The 24,889-nt window shown below is 42.1% G+C and overlaps 1 protein-coding gene across 1 annotated transcript in view; it reads right to left on the reverse strand.

Annotated features, from left to right (window-relative positions):
• Positions 1 to 5,921: 5,921 nt before the first annotated feature.
• Positions 5,922 to 24,889, reverse strand: part of Cep290 (Centrosomal protein 290kDa) — a 158,208-nt gene continuing 139,240 nt past the window's right edge. Inside the window, exon 24 of the mRNA XM_076816773.1 lies at positions 5,922 to 9,043. The gene's annotated coding sequence lies outside the window, so the exon portion shown is untranslated. The remainder of the gene's footprint in view (positions 9,044 to 24,889) is intronic.

Raw genomic sequence — 24,889 nt, forward strand, 5'->3', positions numbered from 1 at the left:
ATGTTTTTTCCATGCATATATTTTGTGGAAACGTGATACATTGACTATAATTTACGGTATTTTATGTCGGACGGGGTTACTTGACTAAGCACAGGGATACCACTAAAAATTGCATTTTCTATTCTCAAGATGCAGTCGAGGCAAAGAGTTTAGCTGCTCAAGTCCACTTCCCCCACCACAAATCCCTCCAAACTCACCCCTACCAGTTTTACACCCTTCAAACTCTCAGGCCTTCCAAATAAACCATAACAAACAAGTACAAAATAATTACAGTATCTAACACCATGACAATTAATAAAAAAAAATAACACTGTGAAGGAGTGAAAAAAAAATGTATTGGTCGTAGTATACATATGTACGCTTTTCGTATACTATATTGATGAAACGGGGAAGATGACTACAACTTTTTCCCACCCGTGACGCCATCAGCAAACCTGCCACTTGTCATCAATGTGGTATAAAACATTAATATGTAACTACCAACTTCATACATTCCACAATCGAAAAATCCGCGCGCAAACCATTCACACATGCGCACTCATGCAAAACCGCAGCACATGCGCTAGTGGCGCCACCTGCGCCGAGCTTTGCGTCATCTTCCCCATTGGCAGCGTGTACGCCTTTCGTATATATTGATGGAACTGTGACAGCGTATATATGCGCCATTCGCAGGCAAAGGGTTAAAACTGAAAAGTAAATGTCAAGTCAACTAACCCCGTCATATTTGTCAACTAACCCCACAGCTGGGGTTTGTTGACTTGTTCGTCTCACTACTCTAAATACAATAAAAACTACAACCTAGATTCAATTAAAACGATTTTCAAAATTAATCCTGCATACCTAACGAAATTTGTAAGCTTTTGGTACGCAACAAGTCAACAAAATACCAAAGTTCTATTTATAAAAATTAGGAATGTTAAAAATTAGTTAACCAACCCCGGTCTCCCCTACAGTTGCAAAAGAATCGCAAAGTTCGGATAGCCGAACTTCCGTTGCGAGCGACGTGCAACCTCATTCGTTTTCAGAGGCATCACTTTTGCTAATTCCTCCTTCAACTTTATTCAAAACACATGAAACTTTATCCCCCACCTTCCACATTTCTCCTCCCCTGTTACGTCGGTCGCACTTTATACAACATCGGCCTACATCCATATCGATATCGCTCAGCGGCGATCATCATCCACACCGAAATTCTCCAAAACGCAAAATCAACAGCCGCCGATCGAACTTCTCCGACGACCGAAACCGCTGGCCAGTCCATTACGCTTCCTGTCAAGAGAATCATGCTCGAGCACACGGGATCGCCGACAAGCCGCGCTCGGTTATCGATCCCAATCGTGGATTCTTTGCACGGGCGAAAGGGAGCCCGCCCCGCGATGTGTGCATTTATCGAATTTCTGTGGCAGCGAGTTTATAGATCGGGTTTCACGGTCGATCGGGATCGATCCCCGATACAGCGACAGGTTAATTCGACGATGAACACCTTTGCTGGACAGCCGTGACGCGTTCGAATTAATACGTCGCGATGAATAATTCATGCCGATCGACGGCTATCGATCGGCGATAATGAAAAACACAGCGTGCCGGGGCGGCACGTTTCGCGCGCGTCCCGAGTCCCGAGCCGTACGCAGAGCCGCGACATTAGACGCAGCTCCACGGGTCCGTGGAGCCCGCGGATCATGCTTCCTCCCATATACCTTTGTGTCCAATTTGAATAGCACCGAGCGTACTGGCATTCGAATGAAGCGAACGTAACGGGCACCGCGCGAAGAATGCGACTGCGGCGTTCGAATATTCGAGGGAACGGTAAATATCGTTATTCCTGCGGAATATGCTTTTTGCTCATAAGGGGAGTGAGCGCGCCAGGTTCGGGTCCCCGATATGGTTCAAATTCTGCATATACGGGGTGGCCGGTTATTCGCTGGTCTCCTTAACGCGCGCAGAGCCGTTGGGGGTTATTTTTAGACCCAGGAATCAGTTCTCTTTCATTCATGTTGTTCCGTAATTTGATACAACACCGAGGTACCTAGTATTCCTTTCGTATCTCGTGGTGAATCATATAGCACTACTGTTTTTTAAAACACTGGTCATGGGTTAGCAGGAAAGACTGATTAATGTCTGCGATATGTACCTACACAGTTGCACGGTCATCTATACCGAGCACAAGGGATGTCGTAAAATAGAGGGGAAGGTGCTTTATGTGCTACAGGAGAAGCAATAAATAGTTTTTAAAAAATTTGAAAGTGCAAACAGTTTGGAAATTGGGCTTAAGATTCGTAAAGCTGTTTTTTTTTTATAATGAAAGTGGAATATTTTTGACAGAAATTTAACAGGGTAAACTGTACAGTGATTGGCACCCTAAGCGGAAATCCCAATTGGAATGTCTATATTTTTTTATGAAGTTTTTATATGATCTTAATTTTCAGTTATTATCAATGATTATGGATTTTTCGTTAACCTTTAGAGGGCCGGGATTTTTTCATTGAAATTGTAAATTTTATTTATTTAAAATTTCTGCATATGTACCACCAAAATGGCCGGCAAAGTATCCAAATTCTTAGGTGGCCACTATAGTTAGGTGGCTACTACCCTCTAAAGGTTAAAAAAACATCTTGAGTACTTATTAATTCTTTTATTTTAAAAATATTCAATGAAAAACAAATATAGGTCTTAAATCATTGGCACCCTAAAATTTGAGGTTATATAGAAAAACATATGCAGTTAAAAACGAAGTTTAAAGTGTTTAAACAGACTATTTCATTCACTATTAAATACCTACAGCACTTAGTAAATCTGTATTTCAATCAATTCCTTAGTTATAAAGCGACAAAATATACTTACCTACCCCTTATCAAAATTTTAAGAAAACGCTTAAAACTCAGCCCTTTGTCCCACTTTGCGGTGTTGCCAGATGTAAAATGTGTGGTTCAACTTCTGGGCTTTGCAGTGCTGTAGTGAACGAAAAATAAGAAATAGTAAAAAAGTACTTTCTAAGCTTGTACTTCTTAATATTTGGCTTTCTAATCTGAAGAGCCAATGATTAGTGAAGTGCCAGCACACTGGGTCAATTTGACCCTGGCAATTTTCAATCGGTTGTTATTTAAAAACCATTTGTTAAATTAAGTCTGAAAAATTCTGAGATAAAGTTTGAACATTGCAGAATATATGCCCGTCGTTGAAAGTTGACATTGAAAGTGTCATCATGCTTAAAAAAAAATTTGTAGCAATAAGAGTTCCGACAAAAAGTTTTTTGCTTAAAAAATTGCAGGGTCAATTTGACCCAGTGTGACAACCGAGGGTTAATCACCTTCTTCAAGGAGACCACTGAATAACCTGACACCCAGTATTTAATGCACAGCATATACATATAATTAAGCGGGAAGGTCTCGTTGCTTAAAATTATTGTCCAAGAAAATTCAAAGTCTTGCCCCTACAAAGGCTTCAATGTAAGTCGAAGGGGGTGAGTTTTGATGTACGAATAAGTCCATACTATACAACAACGAATTTTGATTTCGAACCTCGTTTCGTGAAAAAGTTATTTTAATTATCTGTTAAATGAGTGTACAGTTGATTAGGAATTGGCAGAATGGAGGAGTAAATATGGTAAAATTGCGTATGGAATGAACACTTGTGGGCTTTGTTTTCGACAAAATCAATTTTTTAAATTTGTCGCGCATTCGTGTACGTGACTAGAAATCGATTCCATTTTCAACACCGGTGATTTTCAAGCAGATGCCCGTTCGAAAACAGTATTCAACAGTTTCGATTCGTTTGCGTACACGGGACTTAATTCGTCCACAGTTGTGCCATATTTACTCCTGCGTTCTGTCAAATCTTAGTCAGTCGAACACCTGCTTAACGAATATTCAAAGTTACCTCTTTCGACTACAAGCTGCAAATAAAAAAATTCAAAGCTCGAAGCAAGAAACGTTATTTTACATTTTCGACTTATTTTTTCACATAGAATCACACTGTTTTGGGCTGTATCACTAATAACGTACCACCGTGTATATACACATTTTCCAATTTGTAATTGAAGGGTAAGAGGAAAAACAGGGAATGCCACAAAACAGCTTTATCAAGAAAATTAAGTGTTTCGTTCCAGTGGGGAGTGGGGATTACCTGTTTTTAACCAGTATGCCAAAATTTGACGTTCGTAAACCTTTGTGATTCGACAATTTTGTAGTCACAGTTGTCACCAACAAAATCCTTACTAATATATAAAAGTGAAACGTTGTCTGTTTGTTTGTCCTTTTTTTATGCCTAAATGGCTGAACGAATTTCAAAGGAATTTTGAATATACATTACATACGTCCTAGATTAGATTATAGGCTATTTATATATATGCTATCTAAAATAATACATAATAATAATAATTCCCGGATGAAACCGGGTAACGGGTCAGCTAGTGTGTTATAAACCACAAAACCACGAAAAATGGACATTCCTCGTTTTCCTCTTACCCTTCGATTGCTCTTACTATTAAAAGTGTAACCCGTCTCATTTTTATAAGTAGATGTATCCATATACAGAATCTGCAAAGGACCATACTTCGTGCTAAATTTATTCAGAGAATGGTTAGTAGGTATCTAGCGTGCCCTCTGCGAGTAATAGATAATTTCACATTCTCTCTGCAGCAACTGTACGCGAAATTTGAACTCGGTGCAGTTCCTTTGTCAGCCTCGAAATACAAACACACTTGTGTTTGGTGTACGTACACACCTGCGATAAGATACGGTGCACGTCTCTTTGGAAACTTCGATTCTTGAGCAAAGCAGGTGTCGCGTGGAAATTGTAACGGCGGTTCGAATATCCACGAGGATAATAAGACTTGTTGTCACTGATGAATAAACTTTCACCGATCGCGCTTTTTCTGAGGGGCCATGTCAGGTGACGTTTATCAGGATGTAATAATAAGGACACTACAAAACGTGGACGCCTTATAAAGTGTTAATATTCGACGTAGCAATTGCGACGAATGTAGAAAGAAAAATGGTTCATACGTCGCGTCCTGAAGGCTTCAATAAATGATAACCTATGATTTAGAGGGAATAAGTATTTTAATTAGAAGAGTTTGAGTTAGAAGAAGTGATGAAGTTGTGCTGAATTAACTGGCACTACATTTCTAGTCAATGTGACCATTTGTGCATTCGATTAATTATTAATTTTACGAGACTATGGTACAATCGTAATTCTTCCACAACTATTTTGACAATATCGACTGTAGAATACATAGGCACGCACGATCTTTATACAATTGTACTTCAAAGGAGGGTCCCCCTATTTTTCGAAACAATCAAATAATTCAAGCCTTATTCTAGAGTCTACCCTCTCCTTCACCTTCCCCTTACACGACAATCGATCAAGCGCGAAATCAAAGAAAAAAAAGAAGACAAGCCTCGCGAAGGGGGAGCGTGAAATTGGGGTTACTGATTTCGCTAAAATTTTGCATACAGTACATACTATAGCAGTGCGTGAAATACATACACATGGGGCGAATTACTCCAAATTTTCCAAGGAAATCAAATTCGGAGTTTCGTCTTTTTCAGATTCTGTACATAAAGCTATGCGTAAGAACAAGACTGATTTAAATAATTAATCGTAGTCGTATGCCTGGAATTACTAGGCACTAAGGCTGTTCGAGTACTCGGAAAAAGCGAGCCGAGCTCAGTACCCGTAAAAACCGAGTGGCTCGAAAGAATCGAGAAGCTTGAATTTTTTCGGGCGGCTCAAATATACTTGGAGCAGATCGAAATTTTCGAGCAGACCGACTGTGTCGAGTAGCTTGAAGCTTGATTTTAGGTTAGGTTTATCTACGGGAATGTAAATAATGGCTCTCAATAAGTACTGTGAATAATTAAAATGTAAGCTGTAAATGGAAATATTCTGTAACTTTTGAAAATAAGTAATAATTTCAAATCTTTCTTTTTTTAAATTTTTTTTTTGAGTATTTATGAACGTATTCATACACTTCTCTTTATGTTATCTTTCTTTTCTTCTTACCTTTTTCTTCGTAACCTAAAATATTCGAAACATTCGTATTGCCCGAAACGTTCAAGCTTCAAGCTACTCGACGCAGTCGGTCTGCTCGAACATTTCGATCTGCTCCAAGTATATTCGAGCCGCTCGAAAAAATTCGAGTTTTATCGAGCCGATTGGTTCTTTCGAGCTACTCGGTTCAGCTCGGTCCGAACTTCAAGCTACTCGAATATTCGAGTACTCGAACAGCCTTACTAGGTACATGGATTATAGTTCTGCCGTCATTGCAACTTAATTAAATCTACGTTTTTATACACCGGCACACATCGAAACTCCGAAGAAGACCAAACTTTCAATACGATTTCCTCGAGGAGTTTTGAATATCGCGCTCTATTAGTTTATTACATATCTATGTATGTATTCTTCACCAAATTAGATCACCCCATGAGTAATGCGGTTCTATCAGAACGTATTGTAAGTAAGAATAAATCAATTTCGGTTAATGATCAATTATCCATATATATTTTATTGTCTCACGTTTTTTATAAGCCTTATACATCTCCCTACTAAATTTATTTACACTCCTCTCATACAATTAATTCAATTTTATTTGAAAAATTTTCCATTTACATATTCGACTGCCTCTCTCACGAGTCCCATTCCTCCAATCGCCCTTGACACTGAGTTACACTGTTAAACCTCTCATACACCTAAAAACTGTTTCTCACGCCACCTATATCTCGCCGATACAGTTGACTGGTTTCCTTTGATAAACTCGTATGATATAACATTTATCTCGAACGTTCGCAACAAGTGAAACAGTGGATTCACGTTCCTCAACTTTCCACAGAAGCTCGTCGGAAGACCCACACTTAAGCTAGTATTTATACCAATTGGATAAATGATCCTGTTGATTTATATTGTTATAAGCTGAATCTTCGAAAGAACTTTCACCCGTGTCTGTAACAGGAACCTTGTCTCTGCTCACATAACCTCCAACTGCGCGCCACTAGCGACCCCATAGTCCTCGACCCGTTAATGCGGTACTATTAGGTTATCCCATAATTTCACACACAGTTGTACTGTATTTACCGATAAATTCTGCTGATATTTGGCCAAGTGCGCCTACATGTACATACCTGGCGAATATACAAAATCGATTTCCTCGAAACTGGAGGCTTGTACAAGAAAAATTTATTCCACATTTCCAATTTACTTTTGCCCAAGGAATTACCATATACCCGGGTTGTACCACCCGTTCCGATCCACCCTGTATATAAGACGAATGGACCTCTTAAGATAAGAGCCTTATCGTTCTGTGTTTAGAAAACGTATCGCGAAAGTATACCCTACGAGCAGAGCGCGGCGCAAACTTATGGGATGACCTAATATAAACGGTGTGGTTCACGTGCAGGATTCGAACGAAATCGGTGACCCCGAAGCTATGCACCTCGCCTACTTCCACCTCTCCGTGCATGTACAGTCAGAATCGGACGGTTTATCGACAGCCACGGTCATGCCCGCCTATCCCCGCGAAGTAAGTATCGGTTAATCCTTCATTGACCAAGATCCTTCCTGTAACCCGGATTCGTCGCCCGTAAAAGAGTTTAGGCGTAAAGTCGAGGGCAGCCGGTGAGACGGGTGGAAGGCGATTGAGCGAAGGAGAGGAGAGAGAGAGAGAGAGAGCGAGAGGGGGAGAAAAAAATACAAAAAGGAGAAGAGAAGGAGGAGCGGCGAAGGAGGAGCAGGAGGGGGAAAGGACGAAGAGGAGATTGGAAATCCATGGACGCGTGTACGGGCAGCGGCGGCGCGTCTCTCGGATGCACCGGCTTGCAGTTCCGCCACTGATTGGCACTGCGGCGGAGAATGGCGCTGCGTCTGTACGCGTGCACACGTACGCTCCCTTGCGGCGGTGGGCGCGCGTGTGCGCGCGCGCGCGCGCTTACACACGCGCCCACCGGTTTGGCAACACGGCTGGTGCAAAGCCCGTAACAGCCTGTTGGCCAACATCGTGCCGGTGCGCGGGCGCATGCGCGTGCAACGCCTTCGCCTTCGTGACACTTTAAATAAACCATGGTGGGGTGTAAAAAGGGGGACAGGCACAAAAATGATAAACCGCTACAAAAATCCCGATATAGACGCGTGCACGAGCGCGCGCGCGCGCGCGCACGCACGCCACGGAGCTCGCGCGCGACCGACCGAGCGTGCCGATTACACGCGGCGGCGCGCGCCCGCAGAGAATCAACCTTGCGCAGGCCAGAATTGAAGGATGGACGGAAAACGGCCTCCGCTACCTCGCGAAATGGGATTTTCGCTGCCTGGACCACGCGAGCGCCGATGACGTCCGCGCGAAACCAGCGAAACGAGCATTTCGAGCCCCCTCCACGTGGTTCTGCTGCTCGGCTCCTCTTGTTTCGCGAGCTGTCGGGACTGTGCTGGCTGACCAGCTTTCTGGTAGCCATGAGTCACCAGGCGGCTCGATCGATAACTCGTCCTTATGATGTACCACTCTTCGATTATGGTACAATGAAGTTGCTAATAGCCAGACTCGCGTGCCACTTCCAAATCTAGATTTGTGCGAAGCTGGATTTATTAGGCGATGGAACTACTTGGCTGTTCTGATCGCCATCGTTTGGTTAAGCATCTTAGACATGCGTGAGGTTAAGAATTTGATCTAGTTTAGCGTATGAGTCTGGGAAATCAATTTTACACCGTATTTAGTGCCTAACTTTGATAGAAATTTGTAATCGACAGATTTGAATTTTATTTCTGTTGTATAAGGAAATTGTACGTGCTTGGAGAATCGACGAGCTGGTTGCTTCAAAATGTACGATCGATGAAGCGTTGAGTTCACGTCAGAAACTCGTCGCGCGGACTTAGCGTTTCAACTCTGTTGTGCCGCGTGTTGTCGCAAGAAACTCTTGCCAAAGCGTAGTTTATCGTTACAAAATAACTTGGTGTTTCGCGTCTCTTGCCCAGATTCTAACGACACGGATCGAGGTGGAAGAAGCGCCTTGTACTGGGCGCGGCGAGAGTCCTCGTTCCACCGCAGACTCGGTGACTGCTAGAACAGACGAATCGAAATTATGGAATTAATCTCTCTTCCTCCCGTGCAAAAATTAGAGAATTTTGCATTCCTTCGCGGCTAGAGGAAACTGTTAGAATAAATGCATTTTCATTTGCATACAAATCGTAGGATCTTTTTTCGTACGTGTTGAAATTGTGGAACTACTTTTTGTTTTATTCCAGCTAAATAAGTGTACACTTACTTTGACCAGTTATGCTTGTAAAGCGAAGCGTTTCTGCTTGGACGGGGATCAATTTTTTTAAAACAGTTGTTTACAAAGTTAGCTAATTATGTAGTCATGCAATCGATTTCATGGAATGTACTTAACGAATTTAAAATAAAACACTTTTGGCTTAAGTTCCTTACCTATACTGATATTGCGACGCTTTTTGATATTTTTCAAATTTCTTTACAAAAACTACACAGTGGGTGGCCAAATTATTATATTCAAATAAAAGGGTTTGAGGTTTTTTAAGTTTCAGCGATGGAAATGATCACAAAAAATTAAAAAAAAAACGCATTTTAACGCTTGAAGTTTCTAGTTTTTCAATCAAGCACTTAATTTTTTTTTAAATCCATTAAGATATTGTTTTATCAAGATGAAGTGCAGGAAACGAAGTTTCAGAAATGTTTGCCTAGTTTGAACGTATGCACGGGCCAAGAATTTTTTTTCGGTAAATCCAACGAAGAGCTCTTAAAGAGCAAATATTTCTCTTTAATTTCGTTTTTTTTGGTTTTGTTGTATGATTTTTATTAACCGAGTTATTCGCGGTCAAAACAGAAAAGGTACTTTTCACTTTGACCACCTATAACTCACGAATTTATGATCGTAAACAAATTTTCATGACTGTTTTGGAAAGCTAAGAAAGTTTCCTTTCAGAACCTTTAGTTGCCAATTTAAGATTTTTTTTAAATCGTATTAAAACCATTTTAAAAAGATCTAAAAAATTGACGCAAATGTTTTGAGTATAATAATTGGGCCACCCTCTGTACATTATAATCCCGAACCAACACACTACTTAGTTTAAGACAAATCAATGATTACTTTGCTTTTATGGTTAAGTGAAAAATACAATTTCGTAAATTTCTAAAACTTGCCACAAAGTCACTCCGCATTGAGAGGGTGACTTTGTGACATCCCAGTGGCGCATCCAAAGAAAGAGGAAAAAGTAGATTAATGTATTGAAGACTGAAGTAATCCAAGAGGTTTGTAAAAATAAAGGAAAACTCGTTTTTATTCTATAAGTAAATTTTAATAATCACCCAATGAATTTTATTGAATTTTCATTAAAAATATTGTTATCCGTTCAACTCGACTTCCCCAAGGATTAAATCCCGAATACGCTACTGGACAGTACATATGTTTTACCCTATGAATAATACAGGGAAATAAAAAAGTACAAAGTACTTTTTCAAAGTACCTCATTAGTCACAAAGTCACCCCCACTTACGGTTACTAATATTATTCAAATTTCCCCTCTCTTCTTTCCTTATTAAAACTACTACAAACTCATTTCCAGGGCCGTTCCTGGGTTTTGGCCGCCCAGGTGCAAAACCAATATTGCCGCCCTTATTAATTTAACATTTTTTAATTAAGAATTTGGTACACAGTGTTTACTTTTATATCTACATAAAGAGTTTCGGTTATTATTCTTATTAGTCAAAACTTCACATACAATAAACGGCCTGCGGCCGCCCTTAACTTTGGCCGCCCAAGTGCGGGGCCACCTTCTGCACCCCCGCCAGGAACGGCCCTGCTCATTTCATCAGCAACCTCAACCTTCCTCAAAATCACGGGTGTCGAAAAAATCATATACGCTGTACAAACAATTCAAGCCACTGGCATTTATACACATCCCTCGCTATTTTCGCAGCGCAGAAATATTAATCCTTTATCAGTGAGGTCTCTCCGCGAACTCTGTTTCGTGTCAGGAAACACAAACGCGGAAAACGCAGGCTCGGACAATCGATTCCTCTACGCTTTCATCACGGTCCAATTTATCGCAGGGAACACAGATACCGACCAACAAAATGAACAGGTAGGAAAAGACAGTGAGAAATACAAAATCTTCCGGCTAATTCGCGGCAGACTATGCGTTTCCTTCTTTATTGATTTACATTGGCCTGCCCTACATATCGCGCGCCTTATCTCCTTATCTCTCGCGCGAAACAGAAAGTGAGTTTGATGATCGATATCCACGGGTTCCCGGATATCTGCCCGCTCCTACCAAGAACGGCTTATCGGTTTGGTAGTGGCTGTTCCTTCGCGCGGGGCGGGGACAATAGGAAGGAAAACCGTGGCGGAAAATCGCGTACTCGCTACCCCTCCCCATTAACCGTGAACCGTCGAAAATCGTTCGCTCACGAAATCCGTGCCAGCTCCAGCCGGTCGGTTTGCTTTATTCCGACGCTTCGGTTTCAGTTCTGCCCTACATATGAAATTCCTTGCTCGGCGGCCGCCTCTATCCTTTTACCAAATGGAACAAAAACGGCGAAAAGAGCGAGGCGCCGGAACAAAAGCGGGCGGCCGTGTTTCCCTCGCGCGCCACGGAAAGAATAGGTTCGAGCACGACGAGCAAGAGAAACATGTAACTGTTTCACCGAATGTGGAGCAATTAAACGCGTAAACGGGATCTGATCGTTTCGAATTAATTACTCGTGTCCGCCGTAGCCGCGCCGGAAGACGCTGCTATCGCGCGTACGATTCCTCGTGTCCGTGGGCGAACGTGCGGGGCCCCCGAGTGACCCAACGGTGTCCAACGACCTTTCCGTAAGGCGCTGGGGTCGATTTAACCGGGAAAAAGAGGATTCTTCAAAATGGGATACGTTGACACTCTAGTGCATACGCCTGCCTAAAGGCGGGTACCTGTTTAATTCAGGAGTTGGGCCCATATATTTTTTTTTGGAATTCTCATTTGCCAGCCTTAAAAGTATTGCCGCACTGCACATATCGGGCTAAGAAGCATGTCAATCTCACGTTTCGATTTGACAGAAATCTAGTTTGAAGTGCATTTTAAGCACGCTGCGAAAATTATTTGTGAAACTAAATCAAAATTAAATAAAATACTTCCCGACACCGTACAACTAAAAGAAAATTATTGATGGATAGTTTTTGTAGTGATATATCGAATGGAATAAAGGTTTGAAGATAAAAATAATTTGCACCATTGAAGTGAGGCTTGGCCAGTAGCCGCCTTAAGGCGGTATCATGTTAGTAGATCACCTTAAGTTAGTTAGGGTGTTGGTTTAATAATAAGTGGTGCGTGATATTTTTACTTGTGCACCTTTTTAGCCCTTTGTTCATGAAATTTGCTACCTATGTACATACATGTATCATACCATCAGGGCCGTTCCTAGCGGGGGTGCAGAAGGTGCCCCCCGCACCTGGGCGGCCGAACCTATTTTGATTAATAATAATAATATTTGAAACTCTTTTCCACGATAACTGTTTAAAATTATGCATGTATAGATATAAAAGTAAACGCTGCATATTAAATTCTTAATTAAAGAATATTGAATTAATAAGGGCGGCAATATTGTTTTTGCACCTGGGCAGTCAAAACCCACGAACGGCCCAGCATACCATACTATTATAATACAGCTACAGCATTTTCTTGTACGCTCACAAAAATCTCACAAAATACAGCACAAATCATTACGAAATTTTAACTACAGTATCCTTGAACAACAAGAAGGGATATAGGCTATGTTTTATCACATAAAATATAATTAATCTGTATAAAAAATGGTATGTACATAAAGAAGTCATGACTCGGCCGGCTCGCGATGAATAGTACGCGACGCTACCGCTAGGCGGCAACCGGGCCAAGCGCTTCTCCCGCTTCTGCTGTGCTTTGTTAAATTTCACAATGCAGAATAATGAATAATTCCCTATTATATTATAAATTTATATTTCCTTGAACATTTTTTCATAGCTTTTCATTAAAAATAAAGTATTTATTTTATAAAAAACCACTACATTTTTTGTACTTGTTACATGCTCCCGCCTTAAGGCGGTGACCCAGAAGGCTGCCCTGGGGAGCGCAGACGTCCTCCAAATTGAAAACAGACATCGGATTCGGTCCTTTCATCCCCAAATTAGACTAGTCTATTTTTTTCCAACTGAATTAAAAATTGATGCGCTAGATGGTTAAGCGTACACCATGTGCGGGACTCCTTGAATCGTTTTCGTCAACCGCGTTCGCTGAACGCACATAGGCGCTTCCCGGACAGGGTGGATGCACTGCTGGACTATATATATGTATATATGGAGTCATAGGTCTGAAAGGGTTAACGGTCAGGCTATCGCGGGATTTGTGGACAGGACCACCTTCTGTCTCGGAGCGGAGATCGCGCGTCGCGATTCGCCTGCGACCGTCCACCGTCACAGTAATATATTAAGGGCAGATGAACCGAAGCGTTGGCTATTTTCGCGTGAAACGTTTAATTTAGCGTCTAAGCACGCCGGCGATATATCGTCCGGCGCGCTAACAAGTCTAACCCTTTCAGTGTCGCAATTACGCGGCGAGATTAATAGCGACGTTTCTATTTAGCCAGCGGGGATAGACGAGCGATGAATTATTTTCACAACAGGACGAATTGGAACGCAGCGGATCGTCCCGTCGGGTTAGAGGACCTGAGGCGCCGGATTCTTGCGACCGTTCGATCCGAGAGAGCGGGACCATCGATTGTCATAATACGCGAATGGTAGAAAGTCCCGCGGTTTAGGTGGCAGCGCGGCGAGCGTCAAGATTCGGGGCAGTCGGTGTTAGATAAGTGCGACCCATCAAATTATTTGCTTAATAATAATTCAGGCATTTGATGGAGAAAAGGGCGCGTAGACCTGTGTGCCCTTTTTCCTTAAATCATTTAAATCGACTGGGGTTTATTTTATATAACGAGGAAATATAGAAAGTGAGGCGAGTAGCGAATTCGCAAGGAAAGAAGCTAATTTAGGAAAGAAGAAATTAATTTGTAAGACAGTATCCAAGGAACTAAAACGTCTTGGGGCACACAGTTATATATCTCATTCGGGAAATGAGGTGAAAGGAAAAATATTTTATTTTGTTACAAAGTGCTGTAGAAATGACTGCCACAAGAAATTTGACAGAGATCGTTAAGTTTTTTAACTCCTTTTGGAAATCCGATGCAAAAACAATTCAAGACACATATTGCAAGAGATCTGTTGCAATATTTGGACGAGGACAGCAGAATATGGATTAAAAACATTCTTCAAGCAGTGGTGTAATAGTTTTGGAAAAAAATTAACAAAAATTGCACATTTAACTTTTATAAAAACACTTACTTAAAGCATTACGTTTTTTTTACTTTTGTGCTTCATTTTGTATTTTTTATTTAAGCAGTGTATGAAAAATGTGTAACTAAGTAAGTAAACAAAATTATATGTAAATAAATGAACAAGGAAGCAATTTTTTACGAATTTACTGCATTTAGGGAAAAAGGGCACATAAACCACTTGCTTGAAACTGATACATAAAGACACTTATCATTTTCAAATCATGACTGCTACTTTCAGAAGGTTTGAAGGAAAGGTACTGCATTCTTAAAAAAATTGAATTTAGTTGCATTACTTTTTATTAAGTTGTACTATAATGAAAACTTTGAAATCGATTTTCTTCAAATAGCATTTTGGCGTATGTGCCCTTTTTCCATCAAATGCCTCAATTGATATAATACAGCTCGGTTCATTGATGATTCTAGAAGTAGTATCGATGTTGTTAATGATAAAAGTCACGCCACTATTGTCGTTGTTATAACAAGAACTATGATGGACATTTCTAATTTTATTCAGTGAAATAAAAATGTGACTTTTATGACTTTTGGTGTTCCTTTTAAATGTAAATGACATGTTCATGAAATATACGTTTCCAACTTACTAATTACGGAAATATGAGAAATAGCAGTCAGTAGAAGAATTTTGAGGCACAGGGATTAAAAATTTTATTACTAAGTTTTTGAAAGTTCTTGAATTTTATTACTTGTTTATTATCCTGTGTAATGTTATAGGTTTGTGTAGTTGTTTATTGACACTGCCTGCGTTTTTATGCCTATAGGTACTTGCTGCAGCCACCGCCGAATACTTTACATCTTTTGAAGTAACCCTTCAAAAGCTATTTCAAAATATGCATGAAGTCTTGGCGTAATAATTGGCGTAAAAATAGCGGACAAAAATGTTACCATTTTTTTCCATCCACTCTAGCTCTATTACCTTTTAATATCCACTCAAAACTGCAGCATGTGGCCCAATATACATATTCTGATAGAAAATTAAAAGCTGTATAAAACTCAGTTAAGGTTGAATTTATTTAACTAACAAACACAAACAATGATGCTGCGCTACCAACATCCTGTGACTTCTTAAATTTTTTTTAAAAAATCTCGAATTTTTACACGCCATATCAGAGGTTTGCGCCGAAAAGGCACATGTTCTACACATCCTGTAATTTTTTCCAAGTCGATCTGCACCTCAATTCGTTCGCAATCAGGAAAAAACTAAAGAGAAAAAAATATTCGGGAAAAACGCATTTAAAGTTGCTGGGCAAAGGCGACGCTATAGGTTTGCTTTTGACATTTTTATCTGCCAAATCCACAATTTTGCGAATTTTACTATAAACCAAGTGGCATTGTATTCAGAAAAGATAGTACTTTCGTAAAATCCAATAAAAAAAAATCGAGTTTTCGACTGCCTAGTCCCCTTAAGCATTCAACGAAATAGTACTTGCTTATGGAAATATTTCACTTTCTACCCAGCCCTGATCCTTGTGTACAGCCAATCAACCTGCACAAATTTGTCAGAAGTCCTTAATAATTTGAATCAGCAATTTCTATTACGTAAGATCGAATATTTTCAAGGGAGGAGCACTTTTTGACGTGCATCAGAGAGGACGAATGGTTGAATCTGCGCCAAGAAAGAAATACTTTGCAAACGCTGCTAACAGCGGGGAGTTTGGAAAATTCCAAGGGGTGAGAACGGAAAAGATGCCTCCACCACTTTAGGCCGAATCCCGCAGAATCTCGTCGAGACTATCGCGGATAAAAGCCCCGTATGCCATAATCGAGCGAGATGATAGATCGTTTCTAGAAAGTACACCAGCATACACGCATCACGCAATCGTATCAAATCTATGAAAGTCCACCTACATGCAGGCTGTACACGTACGATTCGCCGTTTCACCTCAAGCAGTGAAACTTGAGACGTTGTCCTTTCGAGCTGCATTTATGCGCCGTGATTAAATGTGAACTAGATACAGCTTGTGGAAAAACAATTGCGTTTTTTTGCATTCGAAATGTCACCGCGCGTACGAAATACTCTCACATGCATCTGTAATAATAATAATCACAACGCACCTCTAACAGGTGCATGAAAAGCAGGATAAAGCAAGCAGGAAGCCGCGCTAAATAAGAATGAAAAATAAAAATAGAGAGAATAAGAGAGGAGAGGATTTTAAAAATCAGGATAAAAAATAATGGCGCAAACAGCGAAATTCAGGGAAGATAAATTGCGCTGGTGTTAAAGCTAATTTAAAAAATTTGTGGCAGCGTATAAATTCGTAATAAATTTCTTTCTACTGTAACTAATGATATTCGTCCTTTCTTTGGAGTACTAAAGCTAACTTGTTGCTCGAGATGCTCAAGCTTCTTCAAAGTACTCGGAACCTCGACTCGATCGTTCGAGCAGCTCGAAAAGATTCGAGTTTATCGAGGAAAACATCGTGGGTTTCGAATTCAGTTGTCCCAAGTTTCGAATGGTTAGAGTTACTCGAACGGATTCAATTTGTTTGGCCTACTTCGGGCAGATCGAATATCTTCGGGTTGCTCGAAGTTTTCCTGCTTCGAGAAAGCTTGGGTGGCTATGAGCTGCGGTATTTATACAACTACGTTCTGTTGACTCGATCTGTTGGAGTCACAGTTCGTTTGTTGCGAATATTATTAAGTGGGATTAGCTGGGATTAGCTCGAAGGAATTTCGAGATTTTTTATTCACTTGGCGAAATTCTAAATGCAACTCGCACGACCCTCGATGAGAGGAAATGTCGATATGGAAACGTGGCACAGTGATAAGTGGGTGAGGTAAACATGTGTATGGTCTCGGTGTATGGTCACCTAAGAAACAGGTGCATTCTTGATAAACGTGTACCCACGGAATACGGGGTTTATAATTGGGGCAGAGATCAGTGGACGTACGTTAATCAATGATCACGATTTTCTCCACACTAGCCCATTGCGCAGCCCTGTAATCTCACAAGTCAACGAAAATGTACATTATTTTGGGAGCAATTTTATACGAAACAGCTCCAAGTATTATTATCAATTTAGTAAATTAATGTACGCTTAAACAGTAATTATAATTTCGTGAAATGATTTCAGTTATCGAACGGAAAGATTTGCAGTTATATGTGGAGTATAAAATGAAGAAAATTGGAGCATTCGGAGAATAGAAAATAATTGTGAAGTTGTATATTTGTTTAAAACACTGAAATAGGTTTTATTGTTCCAGTTTTCTCCTAGGTTCGGTACAACAGTTTTTCCGCTTTAAACAGTAAAATCTGCGTTCGAGTTTATGATTTTTCAAGGAAGAGATTTTTCTTTTAGCAGAGGGTTACATTCGTTTTGCTGTAATGGCAAAATTAATTTGTACATAATAATGAGTACAGGAACGAGAGAATGGAGAAAGGATTATAATTCTGAAATGGGAGCACTATGCCTCAACGAATAATTAATGTGTATTATTATTTAATATTTTTAAATGTGTTTAATGAAATCTATAACAGATGTACTAACGTTTTATGTACAGGTTTATTTATATATTTGACTCATTAGTTTGTGATAACTTAAGCAAACGATTTCGTGCTCAACTGACAAGATCAGTTTCCTATGAAACTCATATCATTCTTAAATTCAATTTTCCTCTTTGCATTATTGAATTAAATAAAGACTGTTAATTGCAAAAGAAATGTAACCCAAAGAAGTGATGTCAATTAATTATCTCAGAGATAATCGGAGCAGCGATTGCATTACGTATTCACTCAACCAAAAATTACAATCTGTCTTTTCAAACCAGTGCTATCTCTGCTAAGTGAATATATTCAAAATACCAATCACGGGTCCCAAAAGCGTCTCGCGTGGAATCAATCATCAATCATCTTGTTACTTCCCCAAGGGTCTTTCTATACTAGACATTTCTGTGGCTCACGATTAATATTTCAGATATACACTACCGGTCAAAAGGATTTGATCATTTGTTATATGTAAGTATAATAAAAGAGAATATGGAATGTTTCCCTACATGTATATGCTCCAACTTGGATCTTTTTAACTTATAGTCGTTTCATTTTATTTTGTTATTTCAAAAGTGGGTTGGAACTGCAATTCGACTATTATTGACAGCTGCAGTCTTTCCCTTTCTGAAACACAGCAGCTCATCTTTGTGGTTCAAATGTTTCTTTGGTAACAAAAACAATTGCCAGCAATACAGTAAATCCTAAAATGCAAACACCATTACCAACATTCAAGTGTCGTTAAACAATTTCGAAGCGACAAAGGGATACCAACTATTAGATAATTAATATTAATAATCTCCACAGTTCAATCACGTAAAAAGCAACAATAATATCTACGGATCGAAGTGACAAAATTGCACATAAACAAAAAATACTAAGTAGCAGTTTGACAAAGACAGCCAATATTCATCTGCATTATTTATTATCCTGTACCCTTAAAAAGTGATCAACACTTTCGAGGGGTGGTGTATTTACTTCGCTAAGACAATACCGGTTCAGCGTAGCTAACAGAAGACAGAACCTCTCCCTACATGCTCCCAGTGGTCCCAACTCTCGCAAGCAGCGCCACGTTCGCCGCGCGAAGTCTCCGAACTACAGTTGCCGGGCCCGAGGATCGCGAGGCGTGAGAAGGCCTTAACGGCTCGAAAGGAGTAACCGCCTGGAATAGGCGTACGCGAAAAAAATCCCCCGGCCATTGGCGCTAGCTGACAGTCGGGTGTTTCATGGCCGCGGTGCATATTGCAGCGAATGTTGATACGGGGCAGCGGGCGATGCGCGACAATTTACATCACCGGGCAAACTAGTGGATGATTTAAACGGGGTCGTCGTTTAAACAACAGCTGCGCTCGCAGAAGCGCGGCCGGCCGCGGCGCGGGCCGCGTGCACCCTGACTGGATGATCGCGGATGAAAAAGAGGGTGGCCCTATTAGCGGCCGGTGCTATCGTTCGTTCGCATTATCCTGTAACACATTAATGACGCGACAAGTCAGCGCATGACAACGCGGCATCCCTCTGGCGCAGCGCAGCTGAGGTCCATCCACGGTCCTGTCTCTCTGTCTCTTGCAACCCTCTTTGACTGACTGTTTCCCTCTAAACCCCGTTCACCAATGCTCCCTCTCGCTCCCTCGTTCAGCCTCTCTCTCTCCGCCTCTCCCCGCTCTATCTCTCTCGCTCTTTCTCCGCCTGGCCCCTCTGTCCCTCTCTCTCAGCCTCTCCGTCACTCCCTCGCAGCTCTGTGAACACTCCGCTGCTCGCCCGAGCTCTGTGAGGAGATCAATAGGGATCCTACACCCCGTTCCTCCTCCAACATGCTGGAGGAGGACAAAGGTACTCGCTCTGATGTTCCACTCGCGTTGCCGCCGCTTCCTGTGTATGCACGCGGCGCGGGTACACGCGGGTGCACGCGCCTGTTTACGGGGATCCACGGCCGCCCCATGTACATGTTGTTGCGAATTTCGCCGGGAGGAGGAGAGGACGGGCACCGCGCGTAGATCCGCAGGTACGTCCTGCCACGTCGGGATCTTTGAGATACGACGGGATCACAGTGTACTGCCGCTACCCGTACCTCGACCCCCTTTAATTCCTTTGACTGCCACCGAGCGCGTGATTCGAAACCGCCCAACTTGTTCCGACTGCTATTTGCAGGTGCACTTAGTGCCTCTCGGCGAGGACGGGGATCACAAGATCGACGCGTACCAGAAACGGGGGGGAGGTTGAAAAAATTTCGACTGCCAACGCGCTTACACTTACTGTACAGTGCCTATGCGCTACATTCTCGACAGCGGAGTTGCTCTAGTTGCTGAAGCGGTGGACAGTTTGTGGCATTAATAATTCTCAGTGTCATCGCTTCAATCAGTGCTCCTGCAACCGTTCAGTTTTTCAATACTCACTGTGCTTTTAAATAAATAGCTCTTTTGTTGGAAAATTTTGCTCTACTCTGCGAGAATTGTTTGCCTCTTTGGCAGTGCTTTTGTTATGATTCTTCGTAATGGATTGTAATTTTTTTATTTATACTTAGGTGGGGATGATAGTAGAGCTCGTCTGTTGCATTTCGCTAAAACATGGTAGAAATGGTTGTTTAGTTACGAATAAACTAAATGAAAAGCGATAGTAGAAGGAGATTTCAGGTTTACAGTTAGTGGGGGAATGTTATAAGTGGGAGGTCTCATGCGGCTGATTGGTTACCTCGTTAATTGTATGAGCCCCCATACTTGCATACACTTGCAGCCCCGTTTTCGTGCAACTATCGAGGTTCTACTGTATATTGGGAATAAGAGTTAGAAATAAGGTAGAGGTAAGGATGTAATTAAGCGCATATGAAATAGGTATAATTTATTAACCGCTAGAGTATAATACAATTATACTATTACTATTTCTATTTCTATTACTACAACTCCCCAACAGTCTACGTTTACGAAAAAGACATTTAACCATTATTTACCCCCAAAAATTCGAAATCTGTGCATCAACGAGTCCACGCCAATAAGCCGCGCTGTTGTAAAAAATACAACAGTCGTGAATTTTTATTTTTTTTGCTCCGCCTGATAGTGACCCATCGGGTTTGAATCCTTTTCTAATCCTCTAGTTATGCCTTCTGCATTTTATGAAAAATCCTCGCTCTTTTATTCCAGTTGTTCAGTCTGGATGTACAGGCGTTGAAGAGATGAAGTCGTCATTTCGTAAAAAGTGCAATGTGTAATAGTTCATTGGCAAAATACATCCCAAAGTGGAACTATTGTGTGAAAGGTGTCGCCAGAGCAATGGAAGTGAATAAAATAATGCTTATTTATAATAGTAGTCGTTATTCAGAAAGTCGTATTCTTAACTTAAAAAAAATCAGAATACTAAATAAGACAATAAACGTAGACATAGGGTAAAGGATCCATATTCCGGACGGCTTCCTATTACCGGACACAATGATTGATAAAATCCAGACTATATAAATTAAAATGTAATATTTTTATAATAATATTTGAAATTAGAGTTTTCTAAATAAATGAAGGTTTTTATAATTAATGTAGGTTAAACATGTAAAAAGTGTATAGAAATTCATTATCAAAATGGCTAAGCATCACTTGCATTTAAGAGTCGTTATAATAATAATTCAATTGATATAGTATACAAAAATATGTAGTACTAAGTTTAAATAAAAATAAAAAATACATATGGAGGTGATTTAATAATATTCTGAAAAATGAATGCGAATCCGGGGTCTGCATCAATATTCGTGTTGACTCGGCAGTTACCGGATGTTTGCGAACGTTCGAAGGATCTAACCTATTTTCGAATCGATGTAGATGTTTACATTAAAGTAACAATATTCGTGAACATTTAAGAAAATTTTTAACATTAAATTTTTAACATTTGCCAGATCTGAATATAAGTGCATATACAAGAAAATAATACTATAGTAAGAATAGTAAAGATTCGCTTAACAAATCATTAGAGGTTATAACCTCGCATCGATCTTCGGTAAATTACACGACAAAATTAAAAACAAATATAAGGACAAAAAACTTGGACCAGAATCTCACGAAGATGTTCTAGTTAACTTCGTAAGCTTTAAGTGGTAATTAAGACAAAATTTTGTTTTACATATTTACTAATATCTTTTTAACATTTCATTATTTATTTAAATCAAAAAGTCCTGAACTTACGGAAATGCTTAATCATCAAGTCACTGCAAAAAATTCCCAGAATATATGAAAACTTATGTTGAAATTCCTAAATAACTTTCATGTCATTATTAAATGTTCGGTATCTGGGCCCTTTACCCTAATGGTCTGGGTTAGGTCGGGGTTAGGTGTTTCCATTTGAAAGCAAACCCATCGGTTACTACCTACCTACATCAGCTTCGATCCACGGAGGCGCAACTAATATTCCATTGGAGCACAGTGTTGCATCGTAACATTTATTTCTCGGCTAAATAGAGCCCCGTGAATCCAAGTCTGCTCCGTCTGACGGATCATCGATGCAAATTCATGGTATTCCCCGTAGAGGATAGAACGAAGCGACTACGAGACATCCACGCGCCTTATTTTGATCCTCCGCGTTTCCACGCGTCCCTGACGAAGACGATCTGTTATTAATTAATTGCGTTAATTAATTTCGTCTACCGGCTCTGTCGGGCAACGATTCGACTTTCGATTTGTTTGTGTGGCTGCGGTAGCCCACGGTTTTGTGGAGCAGTCTGTGCAACAACCGGTGCAACCGCGAGTGCACTTTCTTCTCGCTGCCGCGCCGAGGCACGTGTGTGCTCCCGGGTTCGGCGGTCTTAACAGACACGCGTTACACGCTCTCACAAAATTTCACCGTTCCGCTACCGTGGCACACGACCGCCGCGGTACCCGCGCGCCATCGTGTCGACGCCTGAACGACCGAACGCCATCGATTATGCCGAAAATGAAGAATCCCCCGGGCCCGACTGCTGGGTGGAGAAAGTCAGCCACTTGCTTGCGACAGGCGTAAAAAAGGCGCCCGGACGGGTGTCCTCTGCCGATGATTCGTTAGCAACGAGGGAGGAAAAATGAGGGAATAGAGCCATAACAATGGAAGGTTATTGCGCCGGACGGGCGCTTTTGTCTTCGATCGTTGGTGGGAAGTGGTTGAAAAATCTACGGTCTCGATGATTAACCAAGCATTCGCCAGTTGGAAACTACCTGGCCAAGGTGTCGTGGTTGGAACACTCAGTCGATTTGGCTAACATTAACTGGTGGCATCAGTTGCAAATGATTAAGCAAGAATAAGCATGAAATACAAATTCAAATCCTCACGGTCGGGAAATTACATATGTTTCAGCTAAACGAGCTAGCCTTTAGCGATATCATTCTTATACCCCATGATTGCGCATCGGCGAGTGGCCTCGTTCGAGGTCCGTTTCCTACTGTCAGCCCGAGGAATTCCACGCTCTCAGGTGCGTAAGCGTCTCGTCGGTGGTGAAAACGAGTGGATGGTCACCGTGACGCCGACACACGGTGCACGCGCTCGGCGGACACGTTCCACGGGCCCGTGCTGACCGGCTGATTCGGGCCGCCTCGCTGGGGCCCACCTGTTCCCGTTCGGAGGATGGGCAGCAAATAAAGCGAAAGAAGCGCGACAATGTGGCATGTGCGGCATCGGCGGCGGTGGATGATGGCATAGGTGGTACCACGGTGTCGGTGGCGGTGGTGGTGACTTGGGATATAAGGTGGTCATAATAGTCCCCGGCACCTGTCTCAGCGAGCTGAGCATCTGAGATCGGGAACTGATGCAGCCGCTGAAGAAGTCGACAGACCTGGAAGCGAAGGGGGAAGGGCGGGCGGGAGTGGGGTAAGAGAAAAAGAAGAGCTGGGAGAGAAGGGAAACGGGAGAGCCAGGAGAACGAGGAGAAATACTCCTGGCAGCGATAGGGGAGGGGGTGCACGGCGGCGGAGCGGGAGAAGATGGTACAGGGTTGCGAGGTGGGAGTGGAAGAGGAAGGAAAGAAAAAAGTCAAAAGGAGAACAACGAGGACAACGAAGGTGAAACGCGGTGGAGGGAGGATCCGCAGGCGACCGTGGCAGCCGCAGCGGGAGGGGAGGATAGGAGAGGAAAAAAGAGCGGAAAGAGTCATAGAGAGCGGAGAGAGAGAGAGAGGAGCTGGCGAGGAGAATGAGCACCGGTGTGAAGGAGCGTGCGCGTGCTACTGTTACACCGACACCTGCCACAAAACTTGGCTCTACTTTTTGGCGCACATGCACCCACCACACCCTCCCCGCTCCGGCCGCCCCTACAGCCGTATGCATATCGGTGGCTTCCGTTTCGTAGCGACCAATGTTGAACGTCTTATTGCGAGCTCCATGAGCCGTCGCGGGCGGGGATTAAGCTCCGCGGCCACGAGACTAAGGTGGGAATCTCAATTCCCGCATCTTGGTCGCGCGGTCTATCGTGATGAGCGAGTTACTGGGGCATTGTTATTTTTAGAGCTGGCTCGTGTGAATTCAAACGGACGGAGATTAACGGTAAACGATGAACACCCGCGAATTTGTCGAGGAGAATTTAATGGAACCAAATACGATTATCTTTAAGCATCGATTCTACTCAACTGGGTCAGCCACCATGTCGATTTCCTCGTGGTAGCTGAAACACTGCCGCCCGATAGATTCAATCATTAATCGTTCGAAAATCAACGAAACTTCGCCGATGTCCGAGAAACATGATCTGCGCGTGAACCCCTATACAATCGAATCGTTCTCGACTAGTCGTATAGTACCGCCCCCCCCCCTCCCACCCCTTCTCGTCGGTTCCCTAAAAAAGAGACCCCGAACAAAACAATGCGACCTAGCAAGACACGCGACGACCTGACAGCAGCTCTCTCTTTACAACAGTGACGTCGACTGCGAGGCTGCGGCGGGCGGAAATTTCAATTAACTTTATGGAGGCCGCGATGTAAATTGCGTAGGGGTCAACGCGTGCCGGTAGGGGCCAGAGTAGGAGCAAGGGTGATGCTGCTACCGCTGCTGCCAGTGCTGCTGCTGCTATAGAGGGGTTGGGCGGGGAGGGGGTGGTGGCCGTGACGGTGGTAG

The sequence above is a fragment of the Andrena cerasifolii genome, chromosome 7 (assembly GCF_050908995.1).
Source record: "Andrena cerasifolii isolate SP2316 chromosome 7, iyAndCera1_principal, whole genome shotgun sequence".
NCBI lineage: Eukaryota > Metazoa > Arthropoda > Insecta > Hymenoptera > Andrenidae > Andrena > Andrena cerasifolii.